Source organism: Lissotriton vulgaris, chromosome 5 (assembly GCF_964263255.1).
Source record: "Lissotriton vulgaris chromosome 5, aLisVul1.2, whole genome shotgun sequence".
NCBI lineage: Eukaryota > Metazoa > Chordata > Amphibia > Caudata > Salamandridae > Lissotriton > Lissotriton vulgaris.
In genome coordinates, this window is record NC_141693.1 from 217,923,104 (window position 1) to 217,942,880 (window position 19,777).

A 19,777-nucleotide genomic window follows, 5' to 3' on the forward strand; every position below is an offset into this window, starting at 1 on the left:
AGCCCTGCAGCCCAAAGTATAAATAGCGTTCCCGAGTGTACCCAGCCACCATTTTAGATACTGAGGCCTGGTGGCTGGGAACATGTTTAGTCAGGAGCTTTTTGTCCCCGCCCGCCCTCCCTAGGTTTTTGGGCTTGGGCTTTTGGTTGTGCTGTGAAGGTAAGGACAGGAAGGGTTTCTGTGTCAGGTGGCTGGGTTGGGACAGGTGCACAGGGGGTGTTTATATGTAAGTTGTCGCTTGGAACAGGTGCTGGCGGAGTTGTTTTTGATGCTGGCCAAGTTTGGCTGGATTTCGGTACTTTCTCGTGAAGTTTGGGGAGTTGGGAAACGGGAGCGGGGAAAGCGTAACCAGTTTGGGAGTTGACATTAGAGGGTAGTTAGTTACAGTTGCAAGAAGGCAAATAGGACTGTAGGTCTTGGGAGGTTTTGGAGTTAGGAGGTAGGGGATAAAACTGGATAGTATTATGATGTAATTGAGTTATATGTTTGTATATTGCAGGTTGGGGGATTTTATCATGTGGGGATCATAGGGGTGGGGGGAGTAAAACAAAAAGGGGTCAGGTAACTCGATGTTTAGAGAGGTTTCAGTTTTGTAAGGCAGTTTGCCAGTTTAATAAATGTGATGTGCACCTGTTTCAATAAAGCGGCCTTTTACACACACAAAATGGTAGTCGGTGTGCTTGCCCCCCTTCTTCCCTCCCAAGGTGGGTTTGGGGGGCAGCCGAGCCGCGAGGTCTGCCCCCCGGGCAGATTAGGGAGGGGGAAGGGGGGAGAACAAGCGAGCGGCCATTTTGCCGCGTTGGGCTGGCTGGGGATAGCCCAAAAGCAGCCCAAAAGGAGCCCTGCAGCCCAAAGTATAAATAGCGTTCCCGAGTGTTCCCAGCCACCATTTTAGATACTGAGACCTGGTGGCTGGGAACGTGTTTAGTCAGGAGCTTTTTGTCCCCGTCCACCCTCCCTAGGTTTTTGGGCTTGGGCTTTTGGTTGTGCTGTGAAGGTAAGGACAGGAAGGGTTTCTGTGTCAGGTGGCTGGGTTGGGACAGGTGCACAAGGGGTGTTTATATGTAAGTTGTCGCTTGGAACAGGTGCTGGCGGAGTTGTTTTTGATGTTGGCCAAGTTTGGCTGGATTTCGGTACTTTCTCGTGAAGTTTGGGGAGTTGGGAAACGGGAGCGGGGAAAGCGTAACCAGTTTGGGAGTTGACATTAGAGGGTAGTTAGTTACAGTTGCAAGAAGGCAAATAGGACTGTAGGTCTTGGGAGGTTTTGGAGTTAGGAGGTAGGGGATAAAACTGGATAGTATTATGATGTAATTGAGTTATATGTTTGTATATTGCAGGGTGGGGGATTTTATCATGTGGGGATCGTAGGGGTGGGGGGAGTAAAACAAAAAGGGGTCAGGTAACTCGATGTTTAGAGAGGTTTCAGTTTTGTAAGGCAGTTTGCCAGTTTAATAAATGTGATGTGCACCTGTTTCAATAAAGCGGCCTTTTACACACACAAAATGGTAGTCGGTGTGCTTGCCCCCCTTCTTCCCTCCCAATGGAAAGCTGTTCACCCTACTAAATAACAACGACTGGCAGAAAATGCGTTTGTGGCTTCTGACATGAAGCCGGTTTGAATGAAGTAGGCATGAATGTACCTGCCGTAGGTTTCTGATCCAAGCCACTAAACATTAACACCAAAACATAACTAAGGAGTGTCTTCTGCGTGGCAAGAATAAACGCAGGTCACAATAAATAACATCACACACTAAAAAGGGTCAACATTAAAAGGAAACATTCTGGTTAAACACAATAGCTGTTCTAATATATGTCTCTTCATAAATATTTGCAACAGGGTCTTCAAGCGAGCAGGGCAAGGCAGGTCCTATCACGTGCAAGGATACAAGTACAGAAAGGCTAGACTGCTAAGTAGGAAGGTTCACGCAGCTCTGACATCGACTGCTTCGGTCTGTTCTTCGGAGGGCGTGGTTTATTTCCCGGAGACAGTGGAAGAGCAGGAGACACAGCAATTCTATGGGATATCAACTAGTAAAACAGCTCCGGAGCCCGAGGACGCGCTGTCAGGATCCTGTGTGACCGGGGCACTGCGGACAGGTGACATATCCCCGCCCTTCCTTTCCCCTAAGATAGCTATAGACCTTTTATTTACAAAGTTTACCCAAGCTTTACAGTGTATAGCCCCACTGTAGGGTGCGACAGCCCTATGTCATCAGTGGTTTCTGTGAAAAATATACCCCCTTCGACGCTACACACCTCTCCCCAGCCGCTAACAGCTTATACGAGTGTCACTCACTTCTCCTTTTGGTAGCAAACAACCCCGCTCCCAACACAAAAACATATATCTTTATATACACTACACGTAGAGAGTTTTAGACCCAATCCCTGGGCTTTGGCAAACCTATAGGGCTATAGTTACCTGGATTACAGAGCATCGGTGCGTTGTAGGCACCCCACCCCTATGGAATGGGATGTAAACACGACCTCTTAAAGGATTCAATACCCCAGGATCTCCCAATTTATTGCACTGCCCTCCCTCAGTCATACCACTGAATTGCAGAGCCTCTAGGGGGGGACAATTCCTTTGACGTGGTTGTGCGCTCCCGCTGCCCCTTTCCACCTGACAACACCCCGCCACTTCAAGGGTGGCAGACGGCCCAGTCCCTTCACCATCTTTCAGTGTAGACTCGTGCTGCTTTAGTCTGTGGGTGGGCTGCAGATGCAATAACCCATTTTCAGTTTCTTCCAGCACAGTCCGCCTCCTTTGTTATTCCACACCCCTAAGTGGTATGTAGTCCAGTACAAGTGAACACCCTGTCCTCGCACCCAAGCGTATGTCATCAGCGATCACCCATAATAGCGTTCCCGGAACGTTTCTTTGTTTGACACTGGTTGGGTTGTAAAATGTATATTAACATCATTTAACGTGTAAGCCCTTTGTTAAGAACCGTTAACCGTTTTAACCCCAGCTCCATAATGTAATGAAATAGCCCACAGTTACTATTTCCGGTAGTGATAAACTGTAAATTCATGTTGTATTGGCGCGCCTGCTCTTTCAACATATACAACCCTGCATGCTTATGCAAATGCCCATTGTACGAATGTAAAGGAACAGGTTGGTTTTGTTGTCGATCAGGCTGCTCGTTGCTCTTTTCACCCACAACCGTCTCTGCTTTGCTTGTGTGGGTGGTTGTCCGTCTGACCACCCTGTCTTGTCTGGGGGACCGGTGGTGAGCAGTGCCATTCATTCTCTTAATGTAATCAGTGCCTCGTTTGTAAAAGAAATAGTACCGGCGGTGCCCAAAGCTCTGCTCAGAAGTCTGCGACAAGTGCTATTAATTGCTGGGGGCACTAAATACCAGCACTGCGAAGCCTCCAATCAACTAAATGACCCTTTAACTACTACCAGCAACTCCCTGCCCCTTTGTCTCACTCTTGCAGGCATCTGCATTCTCCCTTTGTGGCGATTTTTTTATGTTTTTCACTTCCTTTTTTTGATGAGAAAAAATAACTGCGCGTTCCCAAAAATAAGTGCCGGGGGGCCCCCACCGGCTCAAATTAAGCACTGAATGTAATGTACTCCTAGCGTTGTCCCTTCAGTGCTGTTTTCCACATCCTTCTAGTCTACCCTCTCGAGTGACCACACCCGGGTACAGCTCTCTGTCAACAGGCGGTGAATGCCGTGCGCGCTGTGATGGTCACATCCTTGGGAGAATAGGGGAGGCCTGTTTTAATGTTTACATTATTGTAAATTTCCATTGTTGTTTAACCCTGCTGTACTGCAAGGATACCCGGTGTGTCTGGTTGTGCTGCGATGATACAATGTGGGCCGGATTACCATTTAATCTTTGCCTTTACTTTGGGTTTTGCGACGATGCTTACAAAATAAATGTTTAATACCTTCGCCGATCGTGAAAAATCCCTCATTTTTATTCCGCGTGTTTATCTTGGGCTCAATGAAAATGTTACTAATGACCATAAAAACTGTTGTACTGGAGATGTTCTAGTTCGAAACAAGAGCAACGAACGCTGCTCTGTGATTTTTTTTTTTGTTAAAAGACCAATTGAAGTTAAAAGAAAATAGCAATAGCTTAAAATAATTGCAATTCCTTGTTCAGATTTGTTTCTGGTAACTGTGATGCTGCTCTTCCTAGTGTTTTTGAACAGACCCCCTCCCCCCCCCAAACAACTTCTTTCCCTCAGCCCCTTTAGCATTCGATGAACTGGTATTTGCTGGTTTTACGACATGTGGTACATAGCATCAACAGTGGTTCCAGCTTGTGCTCTGGATAGGGGTAGTCAAGGGCAGTTCTTGCCGGCCCTCTACTGGCTGGCTTCAGGGAAGGTGATTCAAGCACATCCTTTTTTTTTTTTTTGCTTGATTTTAGGCGCACATGTATTGGAATTTGAACTTCTGACTTAGAAGTAGATACCCTTTCTACCCACCACGTTACTTACATATTTAATATATTTTTGATATATATTTTTTGGATTTCTATTTTATTTTAGTTATTGATACATTGTGTTTGTATGCCACGAGTTTGTTTGTATGTGTGTGTGTGTGAAAATATATATGTGTGTGTGTATGTGTGTGTATATATATATATATATATATATATATATAATTCAGCAGTTATAGTTAGCTGTGCTAGCTATAACTCACGCCCAGCAATGCACTGCTTATGACCTCACATATAACATCACTCATGACATGATCAGTGACATCACTCATGACCTCTCAAATGATATCACTGATGACATCATCCAGTGATTGTGAGTGCTTTTAAAAAGTTTGAGATATACATATAAAATCATCTATCTATCAAGGTGTTTTGGTGAATCAGTGGGTGTACAGTGCCTTTAATGTTGATTCAGTGTGTGCGTGACTGTATAAGTGAGTGATTAGGTGTCTCAGTGAATGTATGGGTGAGTGACTAGTTTTGAGATGTCTGTATCAGTCTGTCAGATGGTGTTTACGTGGCTTTATGGGTTGGTGAGTGGGTACGTGAGTGGCTGTATGGGTGATTGATTGATTGTCTTAGTACCTTTATGGGTTTATGAGCATCACTGTGGGTGGGATATATATATATATATATATATATATATATATATATATATTTTTTTGAGCAATGCGCCAAGCGCTTCAGGAGGGCTACCCACGGCGCACCAAACCATCCAGCTTTCTTGTGCCCCAATCAAACTCACAGCCTCCCTCCAAGCATTTTTCACAGAAGTCCGACGCGTTTCGGGGCAGACACGCCCCTTCTTCATGGACGTGAAACAATTGCACAAAACACTCACCACTGCACTTCAAATGCAATTTATTCAAAGTGGGGCCGCCCTGAGTGGGCGTGGCTCATCACGCTGAGCTACACAGGGAACCTGGTAGCTGTAGTCTTTTCGTGGCGCATTGCTCAAAAAGATATATATATATATATAAACATTTTTTGTATTGCTAATAATCTTGAGCATCTACATGACACTTTCTTTAAATGGTGCTATATATTGTCTCGTTTGTGCTTGCAAAGTTTCAGGGTAATCCGTCAAGCAGAGGCTTAGAAAAAAGGGTGGTCCCAAAACGCAAAATCCCTGTGCATTTTCCATAGACTTTGTAAATGACTACAGCAAAAATTGCTGAACGGAATTATACCAAATTCAGCAGGAAGCTAGATCTTAGGCTGCAGACTGTGCTTTTTGTTATTTGGTTTAATTCTGTTCACTAGTGTTTTCAAAAATGAAGGGTGAAAAATATTTGTATGTCTGGACAGTTAGCCGTAGGTCCAGAAGAGGCTTGTGAAAGGCTCCCCCCTCCCGAGCAATTATAAGCACCGGGTAGCCCACTCCAAGAGGCAAAATGCCAAAAAAGGGAGGCGGCCAATAGGCCCCACAAGCCTTCAGAGGCCCTGGGGACCCCATCTCCTAGGGCTGATATATTTAATAGAGGGTGGGCGCTCGGGCCACCTCCTGAGCAATTGAAGGCCTAGAAGAGCCCAACCTCGGGACCGATTAATAAAATAAAAGGGGAGGAGGGCTATAGTCCCCCTCCCCAAGCCTCTTCAAGTCCCAGGGATCCCTTCCCCCGGGGCTGCTAAACTTTTTGAAATGGATGGGGGGGGGGCACATGCCCCTCCTCCCTGAGCCTTAAATGGCACCTGGCCCCCACCTTCCGGGGCCGGTTCACATACTGTGTCCTGAGGAGCCCACCCCGGGACACAATAGTTTCCCTGCCTACACCAGTGCAAGCAGGGGAACCTGTGTTTTCTCCCACCTGGCAAGAGCATTTTTAAAACTCAGTCAAACGGGTGAAAAAATCTGTGATCTCCCAATTGGCAGGAGCTTTAAAAATGCTCCTCAGGGCAGGGAGCAGACTTTTGTGCAGTGTACCAGCCTGCATTGATGCAGGCAGGGAAACGTACCAAGAGAGAGCGCCTGCCTGGAGGATGCTGCTTATATATATGTGGTTCCTGTGGGTGGGAGCAATTCCATCTCCAGCAGCATGCGGGTAGCCGTTAGGACCATAGGGACCCTGGAACTCCCCCTCTTCCCTGCAGCCCTCAACGTGTTTTTTGTGGGTGCCCTGACTGGGTATCAGAGCATCGATCTATTACAATGAGAGGCCCTCGGAATGGAGTCCCCAGAGCCAACATAGTCTCTGGGGGGAGGGGTGGTGGTGGTGGTGGTGGTGGTGGGGGTGGGGGTGGGGGAAACGTGCAGCCTCCTCCCCTACTATGTACGTTCTGGCCCATAGGATTGAGCTCTCCAGGGCCTATAATGGCTCAGGGAGAGGGGAGCCTCTGCTCCCCTCACCATTAAAAAAAAAAAGGCTGGAGGTTTGTGTTCCCAGTGCCATAATAGGCTTCTGCGCCCCCTCCCCCTCTTTAAAATAAGAAATAATCCTTGGGAATGGGGTTTCCGGGATACTAGTCAAGTCAAGTCAAGTCAAATAACTTTATTCGGTTGTTCGAATTGACAACCATAAAAGTATTTACATTACAGGTAATAACATGACGTACACAAAATTTTTAAAAAAAAGTCATAATCGATTACAGATAAAAAATCACAGAGTTAAAAATATTGCACTATATCAAGATATTGGAGACCCTTTAAAAAAAAAAATAATGTTCTTTTGACAACAGTTTTAAATATTGTAATCAGAGTTATTATCCTTCCATACTATTTCTAAATTTGATCGCCATTCTTAAAAAACCACATACAAATAAAGTGCAATCACAATTTAGCAGCTGTAAAAAAAGTAGTGCAGGACGATATTGACGAAAATTCAATTCTTTCAAACAGGGTTTCAGGCATAACTTCCTTGGTACATCATATAAGGGGCAGAAGAACAAAAAGTGTGCCAGGTCTTGCGGAGACTTATCGTCGCAGCCGCAAGCTGGCAACACTTGACCTCGATGGGAACCCCTAGGTACCGCCAACATAAGGTGAAACAGGTTGAACCTGAACCTTGTTAACAAAAAACGGTCATAGCTTGACATTTGCCATGTCAGGTAGGGTTCCATAAGCAAAGTGCTTTTAATTAGTATGTGATTGCGTACACTTTCTTTTTTTAATTCACATGATTCCCTTTCCTGTTCTCTTAAATCAATAAAAGCATTTTTAACTGAGATAAAATCCAATTTAGTAATGGATTCCGGACATAAAAAGAGTTCAGGGCGGCCTAAATTAGAAAAACATTTCAACAAATATTTAAGCCAGGGAATCTCCAACCTGTTATCCCATGTAAGTGCTTCTCTTAGAATAAGCTTGGTCAGCGGAATACTGTCATTTAACCAGCTATTCATCCAGCATAACATGGGATTCAAAGCAATTTTATCACTAACATACGCAACCCCCAGTTCTTCATGCACAGAAAAATTTGCTGTACCCCTTGGAACCCTTAAAATCTGTTTTAAAAAATTGTTTTCAACTATCTGAAGTACGTCCAAGGGAACATATCCCCATATTTCACTGCCGTAACAAGCTGTGGTTACACTTTTGGCCTTGTATAATTGGAGTAGCGCGGCAACTGGGCTATTTCCGAGCTTTTTAGAGAAATCCAAAATAGCCGCGTTTACCCTTGTAACATCTCCCTTTTTTTTCTGAATCACGGGTCCCCATTTAAGTTGACTGTCAAAGAGGACCCCGAGATAGGAGAATGTGTGCGTTACAGGAATCTCCACTCCATCTACATTTAGGCGATTTGGTTTCTTAAAACCTTCACCGATCTTCATTGTGTAGGATTTGGTGTTATTGATACTTAAATCTCTGGTTTTCATAAATGTGTAAAAGGAGTCTAGTAAAGTTTGAAGTCCATTGGCCGTTCTAGATAGAAGGACTGCGTCATCCGCATATAATAAGACAGGCAGACCTTTTCGGCCAATGTATGGATAGTCTGCGTTGGTGCTTAAGAGGGTCTCTTCCAGATCATTAATATATAGATTGAAGAGGAACGGGGCCAGAATACACCCTTGCCGAACGCCCCGGAACACTCCAAAATCTTTGGTCACTTTTAGATCCTGGGTATATCTAACATTCGCCTTAGTGTCTGAATGTATATCTTCTAACAGGTTTACTAGGTTTTTGTCGACGCCCATTTTTTCCATGGCGCACCAGAGTTTCCCACGGTTCACACAATCAAAGGCCGAAGAGAGATCCATAAACGCCATATGGATCGTTCCTCTTCGTGCCTTGGTGTACTTCCCGGCTATGAGGTACAGATTCAGACATTGGGAAATGGTAGAATGTCCAGGCCTAAAGCCATACTGGATTGGTGATATTATATTATTTTCCTCTGCCCAACTAGTCAATCTATTTAAAATTACTCCTCCTATCACTTTTGCCACAGAATTTATTAAAGATATCGGTCTGTAGCAGGCCGGACTGCTACGGTCTCCCTTCTTGAATATAGGGACTATTGTAGATACCCCCCATGATTTAGGGCATCCACAAAGCGCAGCTGCATTAAGTACAGCTGTGAGTACTGGCGCCCATAGTGCTTCCCGTGACTTAAAAAGATCAGGCGGAAGTCCATCAGGGCCCGGTGCCTTATTGTTTGACAAGCCTTTAATTCCTTTAACTATTTCCTCATTTGAGAAACATAGAGAAGTATCTCTGCCTATACCAAGATTATGTTCGGTCTGTGAAGCATTATTTATAAAAATAGAACTAAAATGGTCTATCCATTCGTCCTCTGATATATTTGTGCCCACGTTTGAAATGGGAGAGCAGTCAAATATTGGTTTGTTAATTATCTCCCAAAACTTCGAGCTATTTTTTAAAGTCTCGGGCTCTAGGAGTGATTCCCAAACACCTTTTTTAACTGCACGCTTACGGGTAGCCAGTGATTTCTTATATTTAATCCGCAAGCCCCGGATGGTCAATAGATCTCTTGGTTTTGTATTTAAGGCTTTCTTGAGCTCACGACTGGCCTTTGAGCAAACACTGTCAAACCATTTTGGATTGCAGTTGGAATTTGACCTTCCCTTATTAGGTACCGTTAAAAGAGACTCCACCTTCGTAGCTATCTCATTAAAGGATGTCAGGATTTGAGACGGAGCTGATGTGGGGGATGTACAAATCATTAATTCTTGATTACAGACTGCACTAACAGAGGTATAAAATTGATCGCTATCCACCATAGCCCATTTTAAGCGACGCTTCCCATTAATGCATTTTAAAAGGCCACGGTCCTCACGAGGAGTGTGCTTTTCAAGTAAACTCATGCCCAAAGTAATGCATAAAGGGTTATGATCGCTGAAAATACTCATGAGGATCCTAAACTCCTCAATGATATTTACAAAGTCAGCTGAGATGAGGATATGGTCTATGTAAGTGCCTGTTGCATGACCTTTAAAAGTGGGGATCGGGAATACAGATTGATCAGGTACAGTCGACATTGCATTAAACAAATTGTTTTCATTCATTAATTCGTTCAACACTGTGCCCCTCCTCGAGTGCTCAAAGTGTATTCCTTCCATACTGTTACACCCCAATTGACCAACGGGTCCCACACTAGGGTTCCCACATAGATGTGTGTTAAAATCACCTACTAGTATTTTAGAGCATGGCAGAGAACTATCAATTGCCCCTAGCAAATCACGTAAGGTTTCTATATTGCAATTTCCAGCCTGGTTCACAGAATTATAAAAATTAATCAGAGCAAAATGGATTTTACCCCTTCTAAATTCCAAAACCTGGATGTTTTTGTTACCAAAATTATGTTCAATCTTCTGACATATAAGCGACAAACTAACAAAAATGGCCAAACCCCCTTTAGCTCTTCCACTTGCAGATGGTATAGCTGGGATTATAAAGCTCTGATATCCCTCAATGTACATGTTTCCTCCTATTACCCAAGTTTCCTGAAAACATAGTATGGGATATTTTTTAACGTAATGCAGCCAGTCCTTATCTTGCATTTTATCAGATAGTCCGGCTATATTCCATGATAACAGTAGAAGTCCCTCCACACATTTTTGACCTCCACACTGTGTTCTATTCGAACTCTCTATAACAGGGGGGTTGGTAATAGGGATTACAGTACAACAAGTATTCACATCCACTATGCCTATGTCTTCTGGTAGTCATTCTACCCCATCCAGCCCTCCATCCGCAGAGAAAATATCATACCTGTTTGAGGTGGGGATATTAAAGTAATAGGGATCTGTATGATATGGTCGTGGTTGTTGATCATATCCGTCCCTACTATAACCCCAGTTATTTACTGGTGCATCAAAACCCCAACCGTTTGTTTTCTCTGGCCATATGTGTCTAGTGTAGGTATGATTAGGCTTAGGGTATGTCATGCTCCTTTGTTTCTTACCAAAAAAATCTAAAGTAAGAGGAATGATAGTACCACTCCTTCGTTGTGGTGGTAGAATGTTTGGAAGGATATTAGGTAAGACTGCAGAGTTTACAAGATTTATTATAATGCAGTCGCCTTTAAAATTTTTTGGGGTTTGGGCCTATCCAAGTGGCCCTTCTGGCTGATTTAATATCTCTAGCTAGTTGTTGCTTCCCCCAAGGGGCCAACCGCATGTTGCCCGATAACCAGTGCAGGGCTTTACTTGTTAACGCCGTGGGTGATTCAGTTTGGTCTGGTGTTAAAGGGGGAGCATTTGCTAAAACCAGCACTAGAGGGGCTGCGTCCTCAATGAAATGAAGTGTATCTTCACCTGCTCTTGGTGGGGTTATTCCTCGTGGATGTGGGGGCTGAGTATCCCTTACCGGCGACTGAGTAGGTACAGTGTTGGGTGTCTGATCTGGGAGGTTTACCCTTGTAATGTCAGAGGTTGTACCTGTATCTGGGAGGTGGCCAAGTACCTCTTTTACAGGTATGGCCAGATTTTTAACTGTGCCGGATATGTTGGTCACTTCTTCCATTAACTTCTTTTGATCTACACCCAGCTTTTTTACGTCTGCTGATAACTTATCCAGTTTGGCCACTACTGGTTTAATTAAGGCTCTGAATTTAGTGTCAATTATATCTACCAACCTGGAAATAAGCTCTTCTTCCATGTTTAAATTTTCGTCCTCTTCTAATTTCCTCCTACCTTTTTCCATGCTTCTCAGTGGTGACGCAGCCCTCTTCCTCCCTATAATGGCTCCACCACGAGGCAGTTGAATTTTTCTACACTTTCTGATTGCTCGAGCAGCTGGAGTTTGAATGGGAGGATCGGCTTCTGTACTTGTCTGCTCACTGACTTGTACAGTATGATTTTCTTCAGGGTCTACTATTTGTGAGTCTGAAACATTGATTGTGGCTGTATCTTGATCCTGTTCTTTACTCATGTTTAATGGACCATTTTCAGGTACCTCGGGGTCTAAATTTAAGCTTCCCTCAGCCTGAGATGGAATATCTAACCAAGGAGAATCTAGTGAGGGACTTAGAGGAGATAAATTTGGGGAATGACTAAGACCCAGAGATTGTCTCCTCTCGGTATTTATCTTTGACACTACTTGTACCATATAATTTTCAATAGAGTTACCCCCCCGTCGCAACTTTCTTCTTTGACATTGTTAAATTTGATTGATTGTTAGGTCCTAGAAGTTTGCCAATATCCAAAACACACAAGATCACAAGTAATATGATACGAAATTAACAAAGGTGGACGGGTATTACTAGGAAATTATAGTCTTACTATTTGGTAACAATCAGAAACTGCAGGGCAGAGAGACGTGCCCAGTCCAGTCACGGCCTGTCTCGGACTGTCTTAGACTGTCCGCCCTTTGTCCGGGCTTCGTCCGGCGTCCCGCACACGCGTCCCGCTGTGCGTCTGATGCACGTACTTTGTAGGAGGAGTAGGGGGCGGGAAGAGACTCCAGGTGCGCTCCGATGCTCCTGCGCGGAACCCTGGGTCTCGCAGTCCCGTCCCCTGATGCAGCAGGCTTCCCGGTGATTGAACAGGCTCAGAGACGCCTTCTCCTCACTCCTTGGGCAACGGATGAAATACACGAAGGAATCCGCACTATCACACGGTCACAGTCACAGCTACGAGCGGCACCCGCGGAGCGGGGGCCGCGAGCTGTTTTAAAGTGCAGGCAATCAGTCAAGGGAGGAGCAGGGGGCGGGAAGAGACTCCAGGTGCGCTCCGATGCTCCTGCGCGGAACCCTGGGTCTCGCAGTCCCGTCCCCTGATGCAGCAGGCTTCCCGGTGATTGAACAGGCTCAGAGACGCCTTCTCCTCACTCCTTGGGCAACGGATGAAATACACGAAGGAATCCGCACTATCACACGGTCACAGTCACAGCTACGAGCGGCACCCGCGGAGCGGGGGCCGCGAGCTGTTTTAAAGTGCAGGCAATCAGTCAAGGGAGGAGCAGGGGGCGGGAAGAGACTCCAGGTGCGCTCCGATGCTCCTGCGCGGAACCCTGGGTCTCGCAGTCCCGTCCCCTGATGCAGCAGGCTTCCCGGTGATTGAACAGGCTCAGAGACGCCTTCTCCTCACTCCTTGGGCAACGGATGAAATACACGAAGGAATCCGCACTATCACACGGTCACAGTCACAGCTACGAGCGGCACCCGCGGAGCGGGGGCCGCGAGCTGTTTTAAAGTGCAGGCAATCAGTCAAGGGAGGAGCAGGGGGCGGGAAGAGACTCCAGGTGCGCTCCGATGCTCCTGCGCGGAACCCTGGGTCTCGCAGTCCCGTCCCCTGATGCAGCAGGCTTCCCGGTGATTGAACAGGCTCAGAGACGCCTTCTCCTCACTCCTTGGGCAACGGATGAAATACACGAAGGAATCCGCACTATCACACGGTCACAGTCACAGCTACGAGCGGCTCCCGCGGAGCGGGGGCCGCGAGCTGTTTTAAAGTGCAGGCAATCAGTCAAGGGAGGAGCAGGGGGCGGGAAGAGACTCCAGGTGCGCTCCGATGCTCCTGCGCGGAACCCTGGGTCTCGCAGTCCCGTCCCCTGATGCAGCAGGCTTCCCGGTGATTGAACAGGCTCAGAGACGCCTTCTCCTCACTCCTTGGGCAACGGATGAAATACACGAAGGAATCCGCACTATCACACGGTCACAGTCACAGCTACGAGCTACGGGATACTAAAGAGGCTCAGTGGGGGGGCCATGCACCCCCTTTCTTTAATGTATATATGTGTCCCTAATAGGCTCAGGGACGGGTAGGTGCCGCGTGGCACTCTCCTATATCTAACTATCTGTAATATATGGGCAACTACGCCCGAAACGCGTCATTGCTGTTTTAACTACCATTCGTATGCTGCAGTAAAAGAAACTGTCACCTGAATTGTGGTCTGTCTCTATCTTCGCTTCGCCGGTCCGAGGAGATTGGAGGTAGCGAATGGGAGCTTTAATATATGCGGGGGCTCACGGCCCACCGCAGCCCCGGGGACCGCCACTCCCCGGGGCTTAATTTGGCAAATCAAGCTGTCAAGATAACACGTTTCGAACAAGTTGTTCTTGGTCAAAAAAAATAAAAATAAAAAATAAATATTTTTACCAAGAACAACTTGTTGTTCGAAACGCGTTATCTTGACTGCTTGATTTGCCAATAAAAAACACTGCTGCAGAATTACGGGCTCGTGTGGATCTCTTACCTGGATTCCAGATTTGAGTATGTATATATCCTACTGGCGGTCGCCAGTAGGTAGTTATAGTTAGGACCTATTTTCCATAGGAAATCTGCAACATTCTATTTCCAATGACTTTGGCACCGATTGACTTATCTTTGCGAAATTTTCAAAACTCGTGGGGCGCTCTGGTCCGCTCCTATCCTGAAAGTTTGGGGGTGATTCGTCAAGCGGGGGCCGAGAAAAAAGGGGGGTCCCAAAACGCGTTTTCCATTGTTATTTCCTATAGGAAATGTTAGACACGGCTACAGCCCGAACTGCTGAACGGAATTGCACCAAATTAGGCAAAAAAGTAGCTCTTGGTTCAGAAAGTGCCCTTGTTTAATAAAATTGTGTAAATCCGTTCAGTAGTTCCTGAGAAATAAAAACAATAGTGGTGAAAAAAATCATTTTCCCATAGGAAACTTTAGACACTGTTATAGCAAAAACTGCTGAACGGAATTACACCAACTTTGGCTAAAAGGTACTGCTTGGCCCAAAAAGCAACCTTTTTAAAAATGGTGTAAATCCGTTCAGTAGTTTTTGAGAAATTGAGGAATAAAGCTAGTGAAATCTATGGCCGCGGAGGATCTGCGCACCCTTCCGAGCACGAGCTCTATGCTAATTGGCTGTCAGCACTCCAAACCAGGAAGTGTTGGCAGCCATCTTATGCTTCGGTAGAACCGAGGCACAAGAAAAAAGGAAAACAAGAGCGAAAAGCACAAAAAGGGGGCAGGGTAGAAACACCCTGACCCCCTAGACCTGCTTAGGGGGTCCCACAAGGACCCCCAGGCCCCCCCCCAATTTTTTCTTTAAACCGGGAAAATCTGAGGAGGATCCACGGATCCGGAAGCGGGGGGAAAAAACGAAGCACGGGCTTCCGTAATTATTTATTAATTTGCCCCGGGGGGCCAAGTCAAGGGGGCAATAATCTTTAATGTACTGGATGGCCCAGAGGACCCCCCCCCATCCCCAGGGACCGCCACCCCCGGTGCAAAAAAATACATGGGTGGGGGGGCTCAAAGCCCCCCCAAACCCCAGGGACAGCCACCCCTCGGGCTTTATAACAATATATGCGGGGGCTCACGGCCCCCCGCAGCCCCGGGGACCACCACTCCCCGGGGCTTAATTTGGCCTATATTAAAAAAAAAAAACAACCTGTGTGGGGCTCAAGCCCCCTCACACGCCCCTGGGACCGCCATCTCCCCGGGGCACTAAATAGTAAAATTGGGGGGGGCCTTGACAGACCCCCCCCAGCCCCGGTGACCACCACCCCTGGGGCTTTGTAAATTGTGGCTGCTGGAGCCTTTCGTGGCCCTGGGGACCGCCACCCCCCAGGGCGGGCTCCTGCAGTGTCCCGGGGTACCCACCCCAGGGACACTGTAGTTTGCTATGGCAGGGCGGGAGCCGCAAGGCTCCCGCCATAGCAAACTTATTTTGAGGTTACTGGAGTGCCCTAAGCAAAGAAACCGGGAGTAAATAATCTTCTGAATGTGCTCCGGAACGCCTCCATGATTCTAGGAATATTGATGAGAAAATAAGCAAAAATCAAGTTCCGTGTGTGAGGAAAGTTCCAGTTACCTTTTAAAAGCTCATTTATCTGACATTTTAAATTTTGTATTGTCCCTAGCACAGCAAGGTTGTGCTGTAGCAACAGTTAAGGGGTATTAGTATACCCCCTCGGCATTCTTCTGCTTACTGGACTAACCTTACCTTTTAAAGTCCCCTATAGTGTTAAGGTTTATTAAGGGATTTACTAATGAGTGCCCTTCCACTCTGTTTATCATGCCTCAGAGGGATCTTAATGGGTGCTCCGTTTGAGCCCCTACATAGTTGTCATTTAAGGTTACTGTTTCAAGGCAATTTTTCTGGTTGCCATAACGTTGGCTAGACGTGTTGGGGAATTGCAGTCTTTAAGTGTGAAACCCTCTTTCACAACTTTCTATGCTGACTAGTCGGTATTGAAGACCAGGGGTTCTTTTCTGCCAAAGGTGGTTACTCCCCTCCACTTGGGCCAGTCCATCACCCTCCCTACTTTCTATCCTCCCCCTCACCCATCTAAGGAGGAAGAAAGGCATAATTGTTTGGCCCCTAAGAGGGCTGTGAGCCTTATGTTGACCGAAATCGTGATCTCCGACTAGATGATCAGATGTTTGTTGGCTATGTAGGGCAGAACGAAAGGAAAAGCAGTGCATAAGAGGACATTGATGCCATGGCTAGCAAGGAACCACCTGAAGGTATTAGAGCTCATTCTACTAGAGCTATGTCTTTTACTTCCACTTTAGCTAGACGTGTCCCTGTGGTTGACATTTGCAAAGCGGTGACTTGTGCCTCCCTCCACACTTTTGCAAAGCACTATTGTTTAGACTCTGAGGTGAGGAGAAACAGTCATTTTGCCTGTTCAGTGTTACAGGATGTTTTGGTATAAGCATGCAGGCACCCACTTTCGAGTGCAAGACTACTTTTCCATTCTATTGAAAAGGTGAGGAATCCACAGGTAGATGTATTCTTCAGAAGAACAAGTTACTTACCTTCAGTAACACTTTTTCTGGTCGATACAGTATCTACCTGTGGATTCCTCACTGACCCACCCGCCTCCCCATTGCGTGTCTGCATATGCCAGAAACAAAGCTGTTTATATATTATGTATTTTATCTACATGTACACTATATGTGTATAAATATTTCTTTTGGTATGTGTGTGTGTGTATGTATATATATATATATATATATATATATATATATATATATATATATATATATATATATATATATATATATATATATATATATATATATATATATATATATATATATATATATATATATATATATATATATATATATATATATATATATATATATATATATATATATATATATATATATATATATATATTTATTAACAACACCAAAGTTCCGGTCCAAAACCAGTCACGTTCGCGGGTGGGCCGGCGTAGGGTTACCGGTCACCCAACACATCCAAAAGGTATAAACGTCACCGACACTCTGGAAGTTGCTGTGTACGCAGGGATTTAATTAGGCAGGAAAACAACGCGTTTCGCTTTACACCTTGATCACGTTTACAAGTGAACACCAAACAATTGCCCTTTTACTCTTTCCAGTGACCTAGAAAGCGGACAAACACCCAAAGTATACCACAGTGAGTACCAACATGGCAGACATGTTTTCAGGAGCAAACAAATATATATATATATCTGATGGTTCTCAATGTAAATCATTGGCATTCACCGTGAAAAATATGAAAACAAATCAAGACATTTTAGCGAGCACGCAATCATAAATTTGTAAAATTTAGATTTTGATGACCAGGTTTAGGTTGCTAGTAATTTAAACATTGTTATAAATTGGCATTAGTACTCTCCAATATAAAATATCGTGTGCAAGCACTGACGGAAACAGATTAAAGTTGAAAACCGTATCAGGCTAACAGTTCCGATGTGCCATTGTCCCCCAATGATTGAGTTTTAAATATGAGGCCACGCCCAAGTGGGCAAGTAGCGCAATTGAACACGTAGTTTCTTATCATGTCACATGGTTATATAGAGTCCAAGCCCAAGTGGGCAAATTAATTCACTGTTTCCATGAACATATTAGATCGTAAATAACTCAAAGTCCATGCCCAAGTGGGCAAGCTTGATTCTTACACCATGGTCATGTATAAATAAATGTCGAGATATTAATCTCCAACTTTTCAAAGTGCCGCAGTCTTTTCAAAAAAGTTTTCATAATACTTCATCAATAATAATAAGCTCCTTATTCTGTCACATCATTTCATGAGGTACCTAAACAAGAAATGTTAAAAAAGGGAGGGTTAAAAAGGCGACTTATCCAAATCGGGTTGCAGACAATACTGAAATTTCATACTGTACATTTCGGTTATTATTCAACAAGATGTACGGCTAATTCTTCATGCAGATTCAGTCCATTCGGCATCATACTTTCGAAGTCAATAATGTAACGTGACTCTAATTGTCGTAGGGCAAGTTTTTTGTTACCACCACGGGCACCCAGAGTGATCTTGTCTATAACTACCATCCTTACTTGATTTTCATTTTGGAAGTGATGACTAGCAAAATGGCGAGCCACAGGATATTGCAAATTAAGGTTTTTTATTGCCCTTAAATGCTGTAGGACTCGTTCTTTGGCTTTCAGAATTGTGCTACCCACGTACCACAAATTGCAAGGGCAGATGAGCAAGTAGACACAGTACGTTGTGTTACACGAAAGGGATTTTTTGATCATGAACACTTTACCTGATGTAGGGACCGTTAGTTCTTTGCAATTCATGCTGTTGCGACAAGCTTTGCATGATCTACAACATCTGAAGCCTGGAATATCTCTTGGCTCGATTTTATCAACAACCACATTTTTACTCAGATCATCTTTCAAAGATCTACATTTTCTAAAGGTGATCTGGGGATTGTTGTTGAGGTAAGGTTTCAAATTGTGGTCTGTTAAAAGAATGCTCCAGTGTTTCTTTAAGATTTTTCTGATATCATGTGCCTGACCAGAATATGTTGTAATGAATCTTACTTTATAATCTTTTTCCTTGATTTTATTAGGATTAAGAAGTTCATTTCTGGTACGGGCATCAACTCTTTTGCAAGCTTGTACAATTGTACAAAAATAAAAGTAAAAGTAAGATTCTTCATTTGTTTTCATATTTTTCACGGTGAATGCCAATGATTTACATTGAGAACCATCCGATATATATATATACATTTGTTTGCTCCTGAAAACATGTCTGCCATGTTGATACTCACTGTGGTATACTTTGGGTGTTTGTCCGCTTTCTAGGTCACTGGAAAGAGTAAAAGGACAATTGTTTGGTGTTCACTTGTAAACGTGATCAAACTGTAAAGCGAAACGCGTTGTTTTCCTGCCTAATTAAATTCCTGCGTGCACAGCAACTTCCAGAGTGTCCGTGACGTTTATTCGGATGAGTAAAGTACCTTTTATTTATATATATATATATATATATATATATATATATATATATATATATATATATATAAAATATATATATATATACGGCAGATGTAAAGCGCCACCACAGTAGTAAGTGGGTTAGCAGTCTAGTATTTCCACAAAAGGTAAAAATCAATTAGGGACTTGAATGAGCACTTGTCACTTTAAAATGGAGATCTAGACAGCCGAACTCTATGCTCCAGTTGAAGGCACAGCGCTGGAACGCGTAGACCGTCCATATTCTTTTTGCACGAATGGTGGTTAAATAAAAATGTGAAAATAAGAGATTACCTGCTCAGACTTTTCTTCATGGTGCCATGAAGTCCTTTCTACATGGATGCTTGGAGATCGTGAAAGTATTTATGTGGTGGCTGTATACACATATCATGAGCACTCCGGAATCGAGGCGAAGCGGCTGTTCACATCGTCCAGCCGACTGTTGAAGTGGAGATATCGGCCGACGCCTCTGCCACATTACGCCGGAAGGAGCGCTTGTCTGCCATCCAGTGATTTGACGAAGACGTGAAGCACCGCGAAGAGACTTAGCGGTGAGTAGGGGAAAGTGGGGTGAAGCTCTGTAGGCGTGTACGTTGGTGACGCGAAGGGGCTGCTTCTCTGCCAAAGCCTGCGTCCCGGAAAGCCGCTTTAGTCACGCACTGCACCACTTGACCTATCAGTGAACACACCTCCATAACTAATGAAATAACGAAAAGACAAAAACG

General features: G+C 44.7%; 1 protein-coding gene across 1 annotated transcript in view; it reads left to right on the forward strand.

Moving 5' to 3' along the window:
- Positions 1-1,960: 1,960 nt before the first annotated feature.
- The window catches only part of LRSAM1 (leucine rich repeat and sterile alpha motif containing 1), a 331,526-nt gene continuing 313,709 nt past the window's right edge, over positions 1,961-19,777 (forward strand). Inside the window, exon 1 of the mRNA XM_086921200.1 lies at positions 1,961-2,097. The gene's annotated coding sequence lies outside the window, so the exon portion shown is untranslated. The remainder of the gene's footprint in view (positions 2,098-19,777) is intronic.